The sequence below is a fragment of the Jaculus jaculus genome, chromosome 2 (assembly GCF_020740685.1).
Source record: "Jaculus jaculus isolate mJacJac1 chromosome 2, mJacJac1.mat.Y.cur, whole genome shotgun sequence".
In the NCBI taxonomy this organism is placed as follows: domain Eukaryota; kingdom Metazoa; phylum Chordata; class Mammalia; order Rodentia; family Dipodidae; genus Jaculus; species Jaculus jaculus.
In genome coordinates, this window is record NC_059103.1 from 112,037,165 (window position 1) to 112,053,635 (window position 16,471).

General features: G+C 42.4%; 1 pseudogene; it reads right to left on the bottom strand.

Annotated features, from left to right (window-relative positions):
- The window catches only part of LOC123458682, a 45,085-nt pseudogene that overhangs the window by 3,366 nt on the left and 25,248 nt on the right, over positions 1 to 16,471 (bottom strand).

Here is a 16,471-nt window from a genome sequence, read left to right on the forward strand (position 1 = left end):
TTTTCTAAAACACCAAGAAAAGTCCCCTGATTTGGAGGTGCCTGTTTTTTTTCATGATTACATTGAAGTAATTGATTTGGGGGAAGCAGCACCCTGTCATCACGTCCTATCAGGAGGATACACGCTCATCGTGACTAACGCTGGTGATGCTCATCTTTCTAGTTGTCAGACTTCTCCATGGTAAAGTCACGATTCTACTTCTCATATCTATTCTTTAGAAACAAGTCACTGACTCTAGCTCACACTCACGTGGGAGGAGATAAGTGGAAAACTTATCTTTATATATACTATTTTTAGAATTAATTTTATTTCTTATCTATTCATTTGTTTGTTCACTCATTTATACAGCAGAAGCACGTGAGTAATCATTTTACGTGCTGGGTTCTAATCTAGTATTGTTATTTAGTTTATTGCTCAAATAATTCCAGGTCTGGCTATTGTGCACTCTTTCAAGTTAGCTTCTGTGCTCCTATTCTTGGCATGCTACCATTCTTTTGAGTCTATTTTTAAAATATTTTATTTGCTTATTTATTAGAGAAAGAGAAAGAGGCAGATAGAGAGAGAAATAATGGGTACAGCAGTGCCTTCGGCCACTGCAAACAAACTCCAAACACATGTGGCATTTTGTGCATTTGGCTTACATGGGTACTGGGGAATCTAACCTGAGTCCCAGGGCTTTGCAGGCCTTAAGTGCTCAGCCATCTCTCCATCCTGTTTTGAGCTTTTTGCTACTACAAGAAGCACTTATATTATATTTATATTATGTTATTCTGTTTATCCTGCCCCAGCTCTACAATTAGCACTTTTTTTTTTCCCCTGAGGGATCTTGCTTTCTTTCACTGGAGAATGGCATTCAAATCCATTCTTCTAATGGATTCCAAGTATCTGGGGAAACATGAGCATGTAGTGCTCAGACGGCTTTCACAATAGTGATCAATAGTATGAGCCAAAGTCTAGGAATCTCACAGGAAACTACCCTACCGAGGACTTTTATGAAACTTTTGTCAGAGGCATTTAAGTGAATTACAGGATGAATAAGAGCTCTCAGATGATATCATCTTGGGAATTTTCTTTTCAGTGGGGAGGATTTATCAAAATTAGAGTACATTACCTCTCTATGATTCATAGTTGAGATATGCTTGAGTGGAATTCAGTGGACTCTGAGAACACCAGCCATAAAATTTACTGGAATTCAGGTAAACAGAAAGAAAATATAAAAGTAGTAGATTTATGTTGAAAAAAGTTTTGTGGTTAATTTAACAACCAAGGGGTTTTTTTTTTTTGTTGTTGTTAGATTGGCAATTGTAGCATGATTCCTGAAAATACCTTAGCAATACTTACTTATACATAAAAAAATAACATGCATAGTCAGTCACCACATAGTATATAAAGATGCACAATATAGTGTCTCTGCCTTCTAGGGAGTCAAAACAAGGAAATGTTAAGTGTGGGAAAGATAAGTATTAATGAAGAACCTTGGGAGCTGTAAGGTAAATAAATCCAGTGACTATGGCAACAGCATCCTTAGAGAGGCATTAGTGGGCTGTATCTTGGGAGGTACCAAGGATCAGTGATTCTAAGCAGGTAACTTGTTTCTGTGAGAGAGGATGGAAGAAGGTACCCTGGAGGAGTGCAGTTCTTTGGCCCTCTCAATGGAGAAATGAGTCAGAGAGCGAATGAGGTTGAGTCCATGGTGACCCGAAATCCACAGAGGTGGGAAAATCAAACAGCAGGGCTGTGAGTAGGAAGCAATACTTTGATGAAATATATTTGCTCAGTAGCTTTTGGCTTCAAGCTGCTTATGTACTAGGTTTTAAAGAAACATTCACAGTCAGGCCACAAAGTGGTTTAGAATAAACTAGTGCCAAGAATGAGAAAGAACAAAGGTACATGCAGGGTAAATATTCAGTATTATGCAATTGTTGTAAAGGAGATATTGTGCCAACTAGTTAAGTATCATAAGAGGAATGTATGCTGGTGGAGATCTCTATGTTGATTTTGTACCAAACCCTGTGTTCTGTACTTTCTGAGTGACTCATTTAAAATCATTAATTAATTTGTTATGATAAAATATATAATAAAATTTGCCATGTTAATCATTTTTTTCTGAATGCAACTCAACAGTGTTGTGCCATCATTACTATGCATCTCTAGAACTTATTTTTTAAAATTTATTTATTTATTTGATAAAGACAGAGGGAGGGAGAGGGAGAGGGAGAGGGAGAGAGAGAGAGAGAGAGAGAGAGAGAGAGAGAGAGAGAGAGAGAGAATAGGCATTCTAGGACCTCCAGATGCTGTAAAGGAACTCCAGACACATGTGCCTCCTTGTACATCTAGCTTATGTGGGTCCTGTGGAATCAAACCTGAGTCCTTAGGCTTTGCAGGCAAATGTCTTAACCACTAAGCCATCTCTTCAGCCCTAGAACTTATTCTTTATCCTATGTTAAAACTGTACCCATAGGTATCTCCCCATTCACCAGCCCCTTTTATGTCTCTAACTAAGTATAAGTGGAATTATAATAAACTTTTCCTTTTGTGTAGGGTGTATTTCATGCAGCAGAATGTTTTCAAGGCTCATCAATGCTATAGTGTTTTACTTATATTTCTTTTTTAAAATATTTATTTATTTAAGAGAGAGAGAGGAATAGGCAGAGAGAAACAGAGAATGGGCATTCCAGGGCCTCTAGCCACTGCAAACAAACTCCAGACACATGTGCCCCCTTGTCCATCTGGATTATGTGGGTCCTGGGGAGTCGAACTGGGGTTTTTAGGTTTCACAGGTAAACACCTTAACCACTAAGCCATTTCCCCAGTCTGTGTTTTACTTATATTTCTAAAGTAATCACAGCCAAATCATGCTGAGCCCCACCTCCTGAGGCTATTTCATAGGCTGAGGTAGCCAACAGGACACACAAGACACACACAATAGTAGAAACAAGATACTGAGCTCTCCAAAACAAGGTCCCACCTGTTTAGGTCCTTGAGGCAGAGATGGGGAGTGAGGGCCTGGCAGAGCACACTGGATGCAAGCAATGAGGACCAAGCCACAGGGATGTGAGTCTGGGATGCTGGACTGGGGTGGAGATGTGAGGCCAGGAGGGTCTAGTAATTCTCTAGATTCCAGAGTGGACGTGCATATGGAGGTTATGGTAGATTCAGAAAAGTGGAAGGAAAGAAAACAGGAGCGGTGAGTGACTCAGATGCTGAGGAGAAACCACTGGACTCACTGCTAAGGAGGAGGAGGATGAGGAGGTGGGCTGGCCCAGGAAATGCTACTGGTGTGTAAATGGAAGGGATTTGGGCAGATCTGGGGTCATGGTTTCCTTGGAGTCGTGGATATTTGGGAAGACAGGAGTGAGAACTGCAAGGCACAGGCCAGTTTTGCTGAGGCCAAGGGTTTGCAGGGAATGCTGAAGGAGGTAGGAGCACACTGGTGAGGTCAGCTTGTAAACTACACTTACTGACAAATGATCGATTCAGTTATTTTGTATGGAATGGGCATCACCAGCAAGCAAGCAACTCTATCCTTTCCTTTGTCTCAAATCCCTTATCCCTAATTTTGACCTTAAATTTTGATTAAAAGAGCTTGGTTTGCTTTTTTTTTTTTTTTTTTTTTTTTTGGGTTTTTCGAGGTAAGGTTTCACTCTAGCCCAGGCTGGCCTGGAATTCACTATGGAGCCTCAGGGTAGCCTTGAACTCAAGGCAATCCTCCTACCTCTGCCTCCCAAATGCTGGGATTAAAGGCATGCGCCACCACGCCCAGCTGCCTTTTATTTTTGTTGTTGTTCATATTTATTTATTTATTTATTTCAGAGTGACAGAGAGAGAGAATGGGTGCACCAGGGCCTCCAGCCACTGCAACCAAACTCTAGATGCTTGCGCCCCCTTGTGCATCTGGCTAACGTGGGTCCTGGGGAATCAAACCTCGAACCAGGGTCCTTAGGCATCACAGGCAAGAGCTTAACCGCTTAGCCATCTCTCCAGCCCTGCTTTGCCGTTCAACTTGAGAAATGGTGGCGTCTCCTGTGCCAGTATGAACTGCTTGACAGTAGTGTCTTCCTGAGGCAGGTACTTCTCACGTGAGGTAGTGCTCCTTCTGGCGCTGAGCACGAGATTCTGAACTTAGTTCCTCCACATAAACACTCTGAATGGAACGGATGGTGACTCGATTTGGAGGTTTTGATGGAGGTTTGGAGTAAAATGGCCAAGGTTGTACCTTTAAAGATGAATCTGACCAGGACGTGTGGAGAAAATGAAGACTGGTTAACCAGTGGGGAAGGTATTTCAGTAATGATGTGCTGAGATCACACAGGCTTTTCTCTCCTGGGCCTAACAGGAAGGGAAAGATTTGCAGAGAAATCTGATAACAGATTAGCCAGACTTTACACACCGGTCGCCTTTCTGTGGCAGCTGAAAGCAGAGGTTGTGAAGAAGGAATGAGTCGTCAGTGACTCCTGCATATGTTCTGTGGATTCCTGAGCACGTGACGGAGCACACAGCCAACAAGAATAACTTCTTAATGCCTGCAACTGTACACGCAGGCTCTTCTACAGAAAAGTCTGTCAGATTAAAATAAAACTTGTCTAATCTTCCTCACTTTCTTTTTGTGTTTGTTTGACTACCTGGTAGCTTTGAGGCTTCCTATAAATATGTCTAGTACTTTCTGTTAGCAGTAGAGAGTAATATATTTGACAAGATTTTGATTGGCATGTGCAAGTCCAATGATGTTTTTCCCTAGCTATCTATAATTATATATGTAAATATATAATTATGTTTGTCTCTTACACATACGCTCCTTTTATCTTTTTCAGTATTTTATTTTTATTTACCTGAGAGTAAGAGAGAGAGAGAGAGAGAGTGAGAGAGAGAGAGAGAGAGAGAGAAAGAGGGAGGGAGAGAGGAAGGGAGGGAGAGAATGGGTGTGCTAGGGTATGCAGCCACTGCAAATGAACTCCAGATGCATGTGCCACCTTGTATATCTGGCTTATGTAGGTCTTGGGGAATCAAACCTGGGTTCTTTGGGCTTTGCAGGCAAGTGCCTTAACTGTTAAGTCATCCCTCCAGCCCTGTTTTTTTTTTTTTGTTTTTTAACTTTTCATTGGCAACTTCCATAAATATAGACAGTATACCATAATCATAATCCCCTCCCACCACTCTCCCTTTTCCTCCTCCCAAATCCCCCCTGCACTGAATCTCACCTTCTTTCCAGCCAATCTCTTTTCCACCCTGATGTCATAATTTTTTTCTGCTCTTATCAGATCTTGTGCAGTTAGCATCAGCCATTGTGAGGCCATGCATATCAAGGCCACTTTGTGTTTGAAAGACAGTATTGTAAGTGTCCCTCCCCTTCCGTTGGCTCTTTCTTCCACAATGGTCCCTAGGCCTTGGAGAGTGTGATAGAGATGTCGCTTCTCAGCACTTTGGTGAGTTTTGGGTCACCCCAGTGGTCACCCCCGTCTACAAAGAGGGGCTTCTCTAACCAAAAGTGACTCATTTTATTTTTATTTTTATTTTTATTTTTATTTTTATTTTTATTTTTAAGTTCTCACCCAAAGACACCTAATTCCAGGCTGCTTATGTTTTTTTTTTTTTTTTTCCCCAGTGCTGGTGAGGGAAGCCAGGACCTTACAAGGATTAGGCAAGTGTTCTACTGCTGAGCCACACCCCAGACTAAGCTGCTTATATTTGAATAGATTGCAGATTCTCTGGGTGTGATGATTCATATTGTGAACTTGACAGGGTGTAGAATCACCTAGGAGACAAATCCCTGGGCATGTCTGTGAGGGTGTTTCTATATTAGGTTAACTAGGATGGGAAGACCCACCCTAATTGGGCAGTACCACAGCGTAGTCTGTGAGCTGGGATCCTGCACGGAATAAAAAGGAGAAAGCAGCGGAGTCCCTCTGCTTCCTGACTGTGGGTGCAGTCTGACCAGCTGCTTTGATTCCCCTCCATGATGAACTGGACCCTCTTGAAGTGTGAGCTGAAATCAATTTTTCCTTCCTGAAGTTTCTTTTTGTGGGTATTTCATCACAGAAAAGAGAAAAGTAATTAAAACACTGGGCCTAGCCCTGGAAATTCTAATAAAGTGAATCTAGGATGAAGCTAAAGAAGTACAAAAAAAAAAAAAAAAAAAAAAGAAAGAAAAAGACTGGCTGTGCTGGCATACATTTTTGTTCAAAATCCTGGCTTAGTCCGAGCATTTGAAGGCTGACAGGGGAGTGAGAGTTTGGGGACAGTCTGGGCCACAGAATAAGCTCTTTCCTTACCCCCTCTCCAAGAAAGGCTTCCGAGGTAAACTCCCCAGTTTTGAGAACTGTACCTCCCAAAACTGTCCCAATCATTTGGAACTGAAATTGTGGGGGCGTCTGACTCAGATGTGGATGATGGAAACTCAAGCATGCAGACAAGGTTTCACGGGGCCAAACAGAAACTTGCTTTTGCTAAGGTCCAAACTGAGGACACAGGGCATGGGACGTTCCATATTCGAAATTTATGCAGTCACCATCGAACTTGAGGCCAAGCACCCTTCTGTGGGGCCTGTGATTACAGGCCCCTAGTTAGGGAAGTGACCAACCGTGCAGCAGTGTCCCCGCCTTCCAGGCGAGGGTGGGAGAGGAAGCTGGCCTCTTAGGAGTGGGCGCAGAGAATCTATTCCTTCTCTCAAGTATGTGGGCGACGGAGTTCCTGCAGGCCACTTGATCAGAAAAGTAAACAGACGCTGTGTTCGTTGGCGGTGTGACCTTCTGAAGTAGCACTTTTATGGATGTGGACAGAGAAAAATATGGAGATAAGAACAGTGGAGTGATATCTAGGTGGAGAGGGCAGAGAGCCTGGTTTTCTCTTTCAAGGCAAAGGGGTTCTAGTCCTCATAGACCTGCACACCCAAATTGGCCTTAATAATAAGAGACTGGGAGCTACACAGTCTGTTAGGTGGCAGATGCCATGTGAAGGATAAAGAGGGTCTCAAGTGAGGAATGCCAGCAACTCAGCAATGGGCAGAAAGGAACCGTGGATTTGGGGCTCTGTGTTCAGGTGCCACTGTGTTTGGAGGGGGTCTGCTCACTCAGGACTGGTGAGGGTATGATGTATTTGGGACCTGTGTGCTCCAAGCACAAAATAAGGAGAACTTGTGTATGAACAAGACAAGAATCAGTAGCTGACTTCGGGCACCAGATGAACCACCCCTGGGCACATCAGCTAGGACTCAGGGAAGTGTTGATTCCACAGGGATTCTGACAACTTGCATCAGGGTGAGGGAGACAAACAGTAAGGATACTCAGAATGTAGCGGAGCAGAAATCCAGAAGCTACAGAGGGCTCAGTACCGAGGTAGACTGGAAACCCATCCACCAATTAATCCCAGCACTCTGGAGGCAGAGGTAGGAGGATTGCTGAGAGTTCAAGGCCACCTGAGACTACATAGTGAATTCCAGGTCAGTCTGAGCTAGGGTGAGACCCTACCTCGAAAAACAAAACAAAACAAAACAAAACACCAAAAAACCCCAGCCACCAAGGCTCAGAATTTTGTGGAAGAGAGGCCAGAAAGAATGCAAGAGCTAGCAGGTGGGAGGCATTGCCCCTCCTCCACACACAGTGACTAACTGCTGCGCTCACAACTCATAACCCGCTATCCCAGCAATCCCACGGAAGAGGGCTGTCAATGGAATGGGGGCAGAGAAGAGGGAAATTATGGTACCAACACATGATGTGTTCCGTATAAAGATTTTAACTTAAAAAAAAAGAATGAAAAATAAATTATAATCACCTCATCAATATGTAAATAAATAAGTGAAAATTTTATATGATAGCCATTTGAGGCTATTTATATTCTTTTTTTAAAAATATTTTTTGTCCATTATTTATTTATTTATTTATTTATTTGAGAGCGATAGACACAGAGAGAAAGACAGATAGAGGGAGGGAGAGAGAATGGGCGCCCCAGGGCCTCCAGCCACTGCAAACGAACTCCAGATGTGTGCGCCCCCTTGTGCATCTGGCTAACGTGGGACTTGGGGAACTGAGCCTCGAACCGGGGTCCTTAGGCTTCACAGGCAAGCACTTAACCGCTAAGCCATCTCTCCAGCCCCTATTTATATTCTTAAGTAAAATAATTTTGTGCCCTAAATTCCCCCCCTCCGTTTTTTTTTTTTTTTTTTTTTTGAGATAAGCTGAACAGACCGGCCTTTTTTTTTTTTTTTTAAATGAACAGAGAACTGGCATGGCCTCCAGCCGCTGCAATTGAACTCCAGATGCATAGGCCCCCTCGTGCGCATGTGTGACATTGCATGCTTGTGTCACTGTGCATCTGACTTAGGTGGAGAGGGGAACTTGAGTGTGTAGGGTTTGCAGGCAAGTGCCTAAGCCATTTCTCCAGGCCTCCCATAATGTTTTTAATTCCTTAATTTTTAATTTTATCACCACTTGTATTTGTAGTACAGGCTACAAAAGAGATTATTGGTTATTAATAAATAATTATCTAGACTACTTGAAAAACCAAAAAGAAAGGAACCTTGGAGCCCCCACTGGTCCCCACTGAGCTTACAGACAGGGGCTGGACTGGTGGTGTCAGTCAACTGAGGAGAGGACTATCACGGAGCGGAGCCTAGTCTCGACCTTCAGGTTTCTTGTCTTTCTCCTTCGAGTCCCAACGCAGAGGGGCCAACACTCAGGAACAGGAGGCCCAGAGGGCGTAAAGAACAGGAACACATTCTCCTCACCCACCTTATTCCTCATCCCCATGAAACTTCTGCAGCTTTTGGTCTCAGACTGAAGGTCTAACCTCTCCTTGGTTAACTAGGAAACTGAGGGGCACCAGCAAACAGAAATGAGTCTGAAATATCTGCGTGACATTGTTCCAATAAGTATATTTGTTTAAAAAGCTTGGCATCAGGTAAGGTGTTTTGGGGGGAGCTGGTATTCAACAGGCACATGGTGTTTGACACATGTGAAAAAAAAAAAAAAACAACCTTTACATGGCTATACACTCATGGAAATCCTCCTACCTCTGCCTTCCAAGCGCTGGGATTAAAGGCATGTGCCACCATGCCTGGCTTGGTTTATCTTTTGTAAACTGTTACCAGACGCTATCTAGTATCCCATCATCATTATTTTTTGTGACCCCCCCCCCCATGAATCAGAGTGTATGAAACTCCACAGCAGCTCATGGCAGAGTGCTTGTTGATCATGCTTAATAAGGCCTTGGGTTCAATTCTCAGTAATACACATGCATGCATGTACATGGACCTAAAAGTCTGCAGAAGCAGATGTTCAGGAAATCCCAAGGTTTTGCTTTTAAATTTTAACCTTTGAAAGAATTATTTCTATATTATTTCATGTTTTGATTATTCTTTGTATTTTGATTTTTGAAATAAACTTGGCTCATTCATTGAAGATTTCCAGAGCCTGATCCAAGATTAGTGTTTCTTCTGATGAAGGTTGGCTTCCATTTGTGGCTTGTCACGTTATTTAGGATTCTGAGAAAGTCATGCAAGCTCTATACCCACTTTCCTCAGCTATGAAACGTTGTTGCAGGCCGGCCTGGAGGATGATATGTTGACTCATGTTAGTGACTATTTTTTAGGAGTAGGATATGGGTGAGTTATTTTCTCGGACCTCAGGCTGAATTCAAATCTAGGCAATAAGATCACATACCTGGCCAGCTCTTTGCTTCCATTTTTCTACCTTAAATTAGATCTTCCCATTAGATATTTGCCATGTTTCTTCATGTTAGTGACCATTTTGTTATGCAAACTCCCTAAGGACATATGTGCCACAACTCAAACCAGAGTGTTTCGTACGAGACAGCTAGCAACTGAAATAGTCAATGAGTGATTCAGCCACAGATGTTACGATGGACTCAAGTAAGTACTGCATGTCAACCACCTGGGCCACTGGAGCAGGACTGATTCAGTAATGGCTATGAAACTAAAACAACACCTTTAATAAAACCAAGCTCAGCATACAAAAGAAGAGTGCTTAAACTGCAGCAAAAAAAAAAAAAAAAAAAAAAAAAAAAGTGTTGAGAATGATATAAGACTACCAGATTTTAATACCAAGAAGCCAGCATGTCCTGTACTTTTCCTGAAAGCCCTAGTATGATGTCAATATAGATTTATAAGATAGTAAAGAGGAAGAGAATGGAAATAGCTTGAAGTACAGAGGAGAGGAGAGTTTCTGACAAATGGAGGAGCCAGGACTGGTCTTGGGGACACTGGATGTAAATAAGGTGGGATCTGCAAACTGGATATGGAAAGTGAAGTGAAATCAAAAGCAATTCTTGCAAAGCTGTGAACATCACTTTGTAGATTATTATAGAAACATGATCTCCATAAAGCTGGGGAAAAAGGCTTGTGTAGGGGAGGAAAGAGACAGGAAAATAAAGTAAGTTCAGATTAGAACTTGGTGAAGTTTACCCAATAGATGTTTAGAGACAAAGGTTTAGCACCTGGGAGAGGTTTGGTAGCTAGAGACATGTGAGCCTTTCAAGACACCCTCTGGGACCTGGGGGTCATGGCCCACTCCTGAAATGCCAGTCCTTGCAAGCTGAAGCAGGAGAATCATGAGCTCCATGCTGTCTAGGGCTACATTGTGAGTTTAAGGTCAGCTTGGGATACCTACACCAGGAGCCTCGTCTCAAAAACCAAGCAACAGAAAAAGAGAACTAACCAACAAAACCAAAGCAAAAGGGCTCTGGAAACCAGGAATAGATTTGGCTAGAATAGCTGGTATTTGCCAAGGGTGAAGGCAGGTATTTCTAGATACTGGATGTGGATTACAAAAATATTCGAGGAGTCAAAATAATAAAAATGTTCTCCTACACATGGTGTGTGCCTTCAAATTGGGATGTGAGCTTGAGCATGAGGACCACATCACAAGATGTTCTCATGGACTATTTCATAGTACGAGGTAGAGATAACAAGTGCCGCACCTTTGGAACAGCTAGAAGAAAAAAATGGTAATGTTTGCATAATAAAACATGGCAATTTTCTTGGTTGGTCTTGTTTGGGGGATGGAGAGCAAATCCAGAGCCTTGAGCATGTTAGAATGTACTGTACCACTGAGCTGGTCCTGAAGGCCTGACAGACATTGGAAAATCAACTTATGTTTAGCCTGATTTAAACAATACACAAGGCATGCATGTATGCAAATAACACATTACCCCACTGATATGTGCAATTGTTAACATCTACCTGATTAGTAAATTTAAGTTCTAAAATGCCAACAGCAACAACTTAAAAACCCCACAAAACGGGGAATAGCAATGTAAGAACATTTCTTCCATCACTCTTTCAGAACCTTGCCAGAGTCACTGTTACCTCTGTGCTTGGCGCAGACAAGGAGCAAGGGAAAATTCTTAACCTGTGTGTGATGCTTCCTGTCAGATTCCCCTGACTCTTGTAGCTTCTCTATTCCTGGTCAAATACACTGAGGACTATAACGGGGGCTGGGAGTGTCCATGTGTGTGTGTATGTGTGTGTGTATGTGTGTGTGTATGTGTGTGTATTTCACCAACTTAGAACCCTGAGTAATGCTGCAGTATCACTCAATATTTAATGAGAACATAAGTGAATAAATGAATTAACATTGAATACATAACTACAGATACAGCATATTAATAATATTAACATGAAGTCAATAGATCAGATGTGAGGAACGTTTAGAACAGGAACGTTTAGAACAATCAGTGTTTCCTATGAGACATTCAGGATGAACAGAAAAAGTTTTGTGGATAAGGAACTTATGTTGGGAAAGCATAAAGACTAGAGACTAGCCCCAAATGTATATTCTGGCTTTGTCACACATTTGCCCAAGGGCATGCCTCTGGGTATATCCAGTGACAAAATATATGTGTAGTAGGGTTGAAATTTTCCATGTATACATGTGGGATTTCCAGCAGGAAAGTAGTGTTTATTTGCCATTATATCCCCACCGTGTGTTGAAATCCTTTAAATTTTTTCATTTTTATTTATTTATTTGAGAGCAACAGACAGAAAGAGAGAGAGGCAGAGAGAGAGAGAGAGAGAGGGAGAGAGAATGAGCGCACCAGGGCCTCCAGCCACTGCAAATGAACTCCAGACGCATGCGCCCCCTTGTGCATCTGGCTAACGTGGGTCCTGGGGAATCAAACCTCCAACCGGGGTCCTTAGGCTTCACAGGCAAGTGCTTAACCACTAAGCCATCTCTCCAGCCCCCTTTAAATTTTTTTTGACATATTTATTTATTTATTTTTAAGCAGATAAGCAGAGGGAGGAAAGAAGAGAGGGAAAGAGAGAGAGATAGAGAGAAATAAAGAGAGAGAAAGAGAGAGAGAGAGAGAGTAGTGGCCTAGGCCTCTTGCTACTGCAAATGAACTCTAGATACATGCACTACTTTGTGCCTCTGGCTTTACATGAATAGTGAGTAATTGAGCCCAGGCCATCAAGCTTTGCAAACAAGCACCTTTAACCACTGAATAGCTTTTCAGCCCCTGAGATTCTTTAGTAAGCTTAAAACTTTTGATTAAAAGATTAAAAATAATTATATGTGAACATGTCACAAAATTCAAAACATATTCAAGGATAAAGTAAAAAAAAAATCACTTCCTGTTCTTCTTCCTTTTCCATTATAGAGGAGAGGAGCAAAGTAGAAAGGTGTGAATAAAAATTAGCATGAGGGCTGGATGTGATGGCGCACGCCTTTAATCCCAGCGCTTGGGAGGCAGAGGTAGGAGGATCGCTATGAGTTCTAGGCCATCCTGAGACTCCATAGTGAATTCCAGGTCACCCTGGGCTAGAGTGAGACCCTACCTCGGAAAACCAAAAACCAAAACAAAACAAAACAAAATCAGTATGAACTAGGGCATAGGATCAGAAGTCCTCAAAAGTGCAAAACTCATACTTCACGTGTGGTTTCTCTGCATTCCTTATCCGTTCTGCCATTAGCAATGTAGTCTTGACTGTTTGAGAGCTAAGTGAAAATGGAAGCGTTTAGATGGAGCAGGAAAAGAGTGGGAACTAAAGAAGCAAAACCACAACTTCTACAAGACTCTAATGAAACAGCAGAGCAGGAAAAAAAAATGCATAAATAAACAGAAAAATGCTTACATGTTTGGAGCTCCATCTTCTGGTCATGGAATAGGATAGAACTGAAGGGTGACACTTGTCAAAGTGAAAATGTATCCAAAGACCTGAACAAATTTAACTGATCTGTCACGCCAAATGTGTGGGTTTACTTTTCTCCTCACTGTGACAAATTACCTGGCAATTTAACAGAACAACTTAAGGGCCATTTAAGGGAGGATTTCTTTGGCTTAGGGTCCAGGAAATATGCCCACCATGGCAGGGGAGGTTTAGCAGCTGGCAGGGCTCTGTCTGTGGGGGGCTGGCTCATGGAGACTTCTGACAGGGCACCAAGCAGGAAGCAGAGAGAGAGAGACCCGACCGGAAGCGTGGCTGGGGAAGAATCTTTGAGGCCTGCATCACAGTAACTCACTTCCTCCACGCAGGGCCCATGTTCTGGTGTTCTTTCCACCTCCTAACACAGCACCACTGCTGTTTAAATACAGATCCTATGGAGGACATGTCATATTCAGCTCATTATATTCTCCCCTGGCCAAAGTACTCATCTCATCTCATAATGCAAGAGGCATTCAGTCTAACTCCCAAGATCCCCGTAAACTCAATAGTTTCCACATTGCTCAAAATTGCAGTCTCTTCAAAGACGCAAGACAAACTTTTAGTTGTGATCCCCTGTAGAAAAACAAATAAACAAGCAAACAAAAAAGCCCAGTCATGTATTTCCAATATACATACACAGAGAAAGATTTCTATTCCGAAGGGGATAAGTAGGAGGATTAAAAAAGCAAAGACTGGATAAAAACAAGACCAAAACCCAGCAGCAAACACCAAGTCCTGTAGCTCCATGTCCAGAATCTGGGGCTCATAGTGGCATCATTTGCTCTATACTGGGATGAGGAGGATTTGCCCCTACAGAAATGAATTATAAGAACAAAGTGTAGGCAAGAAATGTAAGAATGAGGGCTGGAGAGATGGCTTAGCGGTTAAGCGCTTGCCTGTGAAGCCTAAGGACCCCGGTTCGAGGCTCGGTTCATCAGGTCCCACATTAGCCAGATGCACAAGGGGGCGCACGCATCTGGAGTTCGTTGGCAGAGGCTGGAAGCCCTGGCGCACCCATTCTCTCTCTCTCCCTCTATCTGTCTTTCTCTCTTTCTCCCTGTGTCTGTCGCTCTCAAATAAATAAATAAAAATTAAAAAAAAAAAAAAAGAAATGTAAGAATGAAATATGGAAATGAACTATGGGAAAGAACGGTAGGAGCATTTCTTAGGGACTTTACAAATAACTCTTCTGAGAATTTTGGTATGAGATGCTTTTTCTGCTAAGTTTCTGACTTGTAATTTGCCCTGAAATTAATCTACCATGTAATCCAGCCACTTAAAGCAATGTGACCAGGTTTCCTCTGCCTTGGTGTACCTTTGGCCTGAATGCCACAGATGACCAATATTGACAAGTCTTCACGTGCTGACTGATCTTAAGCTATGTTCTTTGCCCAGTTTCCTAGGTAACCTGGTTACACTCTTGACCACGAACAAGTGTGCATGTGTGAGAAGTCTCACCATAGCCTTGAAGACAACATGGTCAGTAACAAATTGCACACAGAACTGCCACAGAACTACTGAAAACAACAGGAGGTCTTAGTGTAATTATATCTGTGAACTGTATGCGTATATTCTGGATCAGCAGAATTCAATAGGTTATATCCCTGAACCCCTTCCTTTAACAAATATTTCAGTATTATTCAAAGTCAAAAAGTCTTTTTTCCCTTTGCCTATGCAATGTCCAGCTTGTTCATGTAATATTGTTGTTTTGGCTGTTCAGTAAAAACACTGGGAGTGCCTGGAGAGGTATAGCTGAGCAGCAGTGATGGAGGACACAGACAGTTCACTGTTGGTTTAAACGACTTCAAGGGTCAGTTTTCTCTCCTTCTCTCAGGCTCTACTATAATAAGCAGTTGGCTGGCTCTTGGGTAACTCCAAGGGCTAGCTCTCCTTTCCCTCACACTCTGCTCCTAGAAGCAGTTAACCCATTCTTGAGTGCATGACTCCAAGACTTAGTTTCTGTAACTCCAGGGCTGTGCCCCCATTTGAGTATTTGGTGCCCTGGGTGAGGGCACCGGTGGTACCCTGTGTGGAGTACTCGTTTTTTCTTTGGGTTTGAGTCTTACAGACTCAATTACTCCTGAGTAATTCAGGGTTATTCTTAGTGGTATTGGAAAAGTTCAGAGGAGAAAGGGAGACATTGGAGCTCCCCCTCGTCAGCTCAAAGGTAAACTGAACAACTAGTAAAGCGGTTTCCCTACGGCTCTCATCATTATCCACTTTTCCTATCGAACCCATTTAGTGACTCTGGCTGCTAGTGCTCAGTTGTCTTACTGTCAGCTTCTGTCGTTGCTATGGGAAACACAGCATCCCTTGAGGCTCCTCCTCATGCAGAGTAACTACTAGCTTTACTTCAGGGCTTTGTAGCTAAAGCATCTTTAAAAGAAATTTATAATATTGGACTATTATTCAAAAGACTTGTCCTTGATACACAACTTGTGGAACATTACATTTAGATGGGGGAAAACCGGATGGTCAATTAAATTAACAGGACTAGTTAGGCTAAAACATGTAACTCTGTGGAGTAAAATGTAGCTAGCTTTACAATCATTTCAGAAAACAGCAAGAGAGCCAGATAAGAAAAATAAATCTCACACATGAACTTTGGCTGCCCATGCTCTTTTCTTCTGACCTTCTTCCACTTAAAGAGCTCCCTCCAGATCCTGGCTGAGTGGGGAATGGGTGTGGTGGTGGTGGGAGGGGTAGGGGACAGGCCTCTTCTGATAAGGTTTTTGGTTTAACTTTAGGAAAATCCAATTAGACTATAAAAGTAAATTTTGTTTGCCCAGATGTTATTGATTCAGGTTATTATACAGATCAAATGTATGTTATGGGACTGGAGACATGGCTTAGTGGTTAAGGTGCTTACCTGCAAAGCCTTAGGACCCAGGTTTGATTCTCCAGGTCCTATGTAAGCCAGATGCACAAGGTGGTGCACGTGTCTGGAGTTTATTTGCAGTGGCTAGAGGCCCTGGCGCACCCATTCTTTTTCTTTTTCTCAATCTCTCTCCCTCCCTCTCTCTGTCTCTAATAACCAAATAAAAATTACAAAATTATATTATGATTTATTCTCATTTGCTTCAAGAAATTCCAGCTCTGACATAGTTAATTATTATTCTTTCTCAAGCCTACCAAGCCATTGACATTAACTGCCAAAATCAAAGTCATAATGCCATTAATGCTTACTGGATCCAGTCTACATCTCTTTTTAAAAAATATTTTATTTTTATTTATTTATTTTGGAAAGAAAGGGAGGGAGGGAGGGAAAGAGGGAGAATGAGAGAGAAAGAGGCAGAGAGAGAGAGAATGGGCACG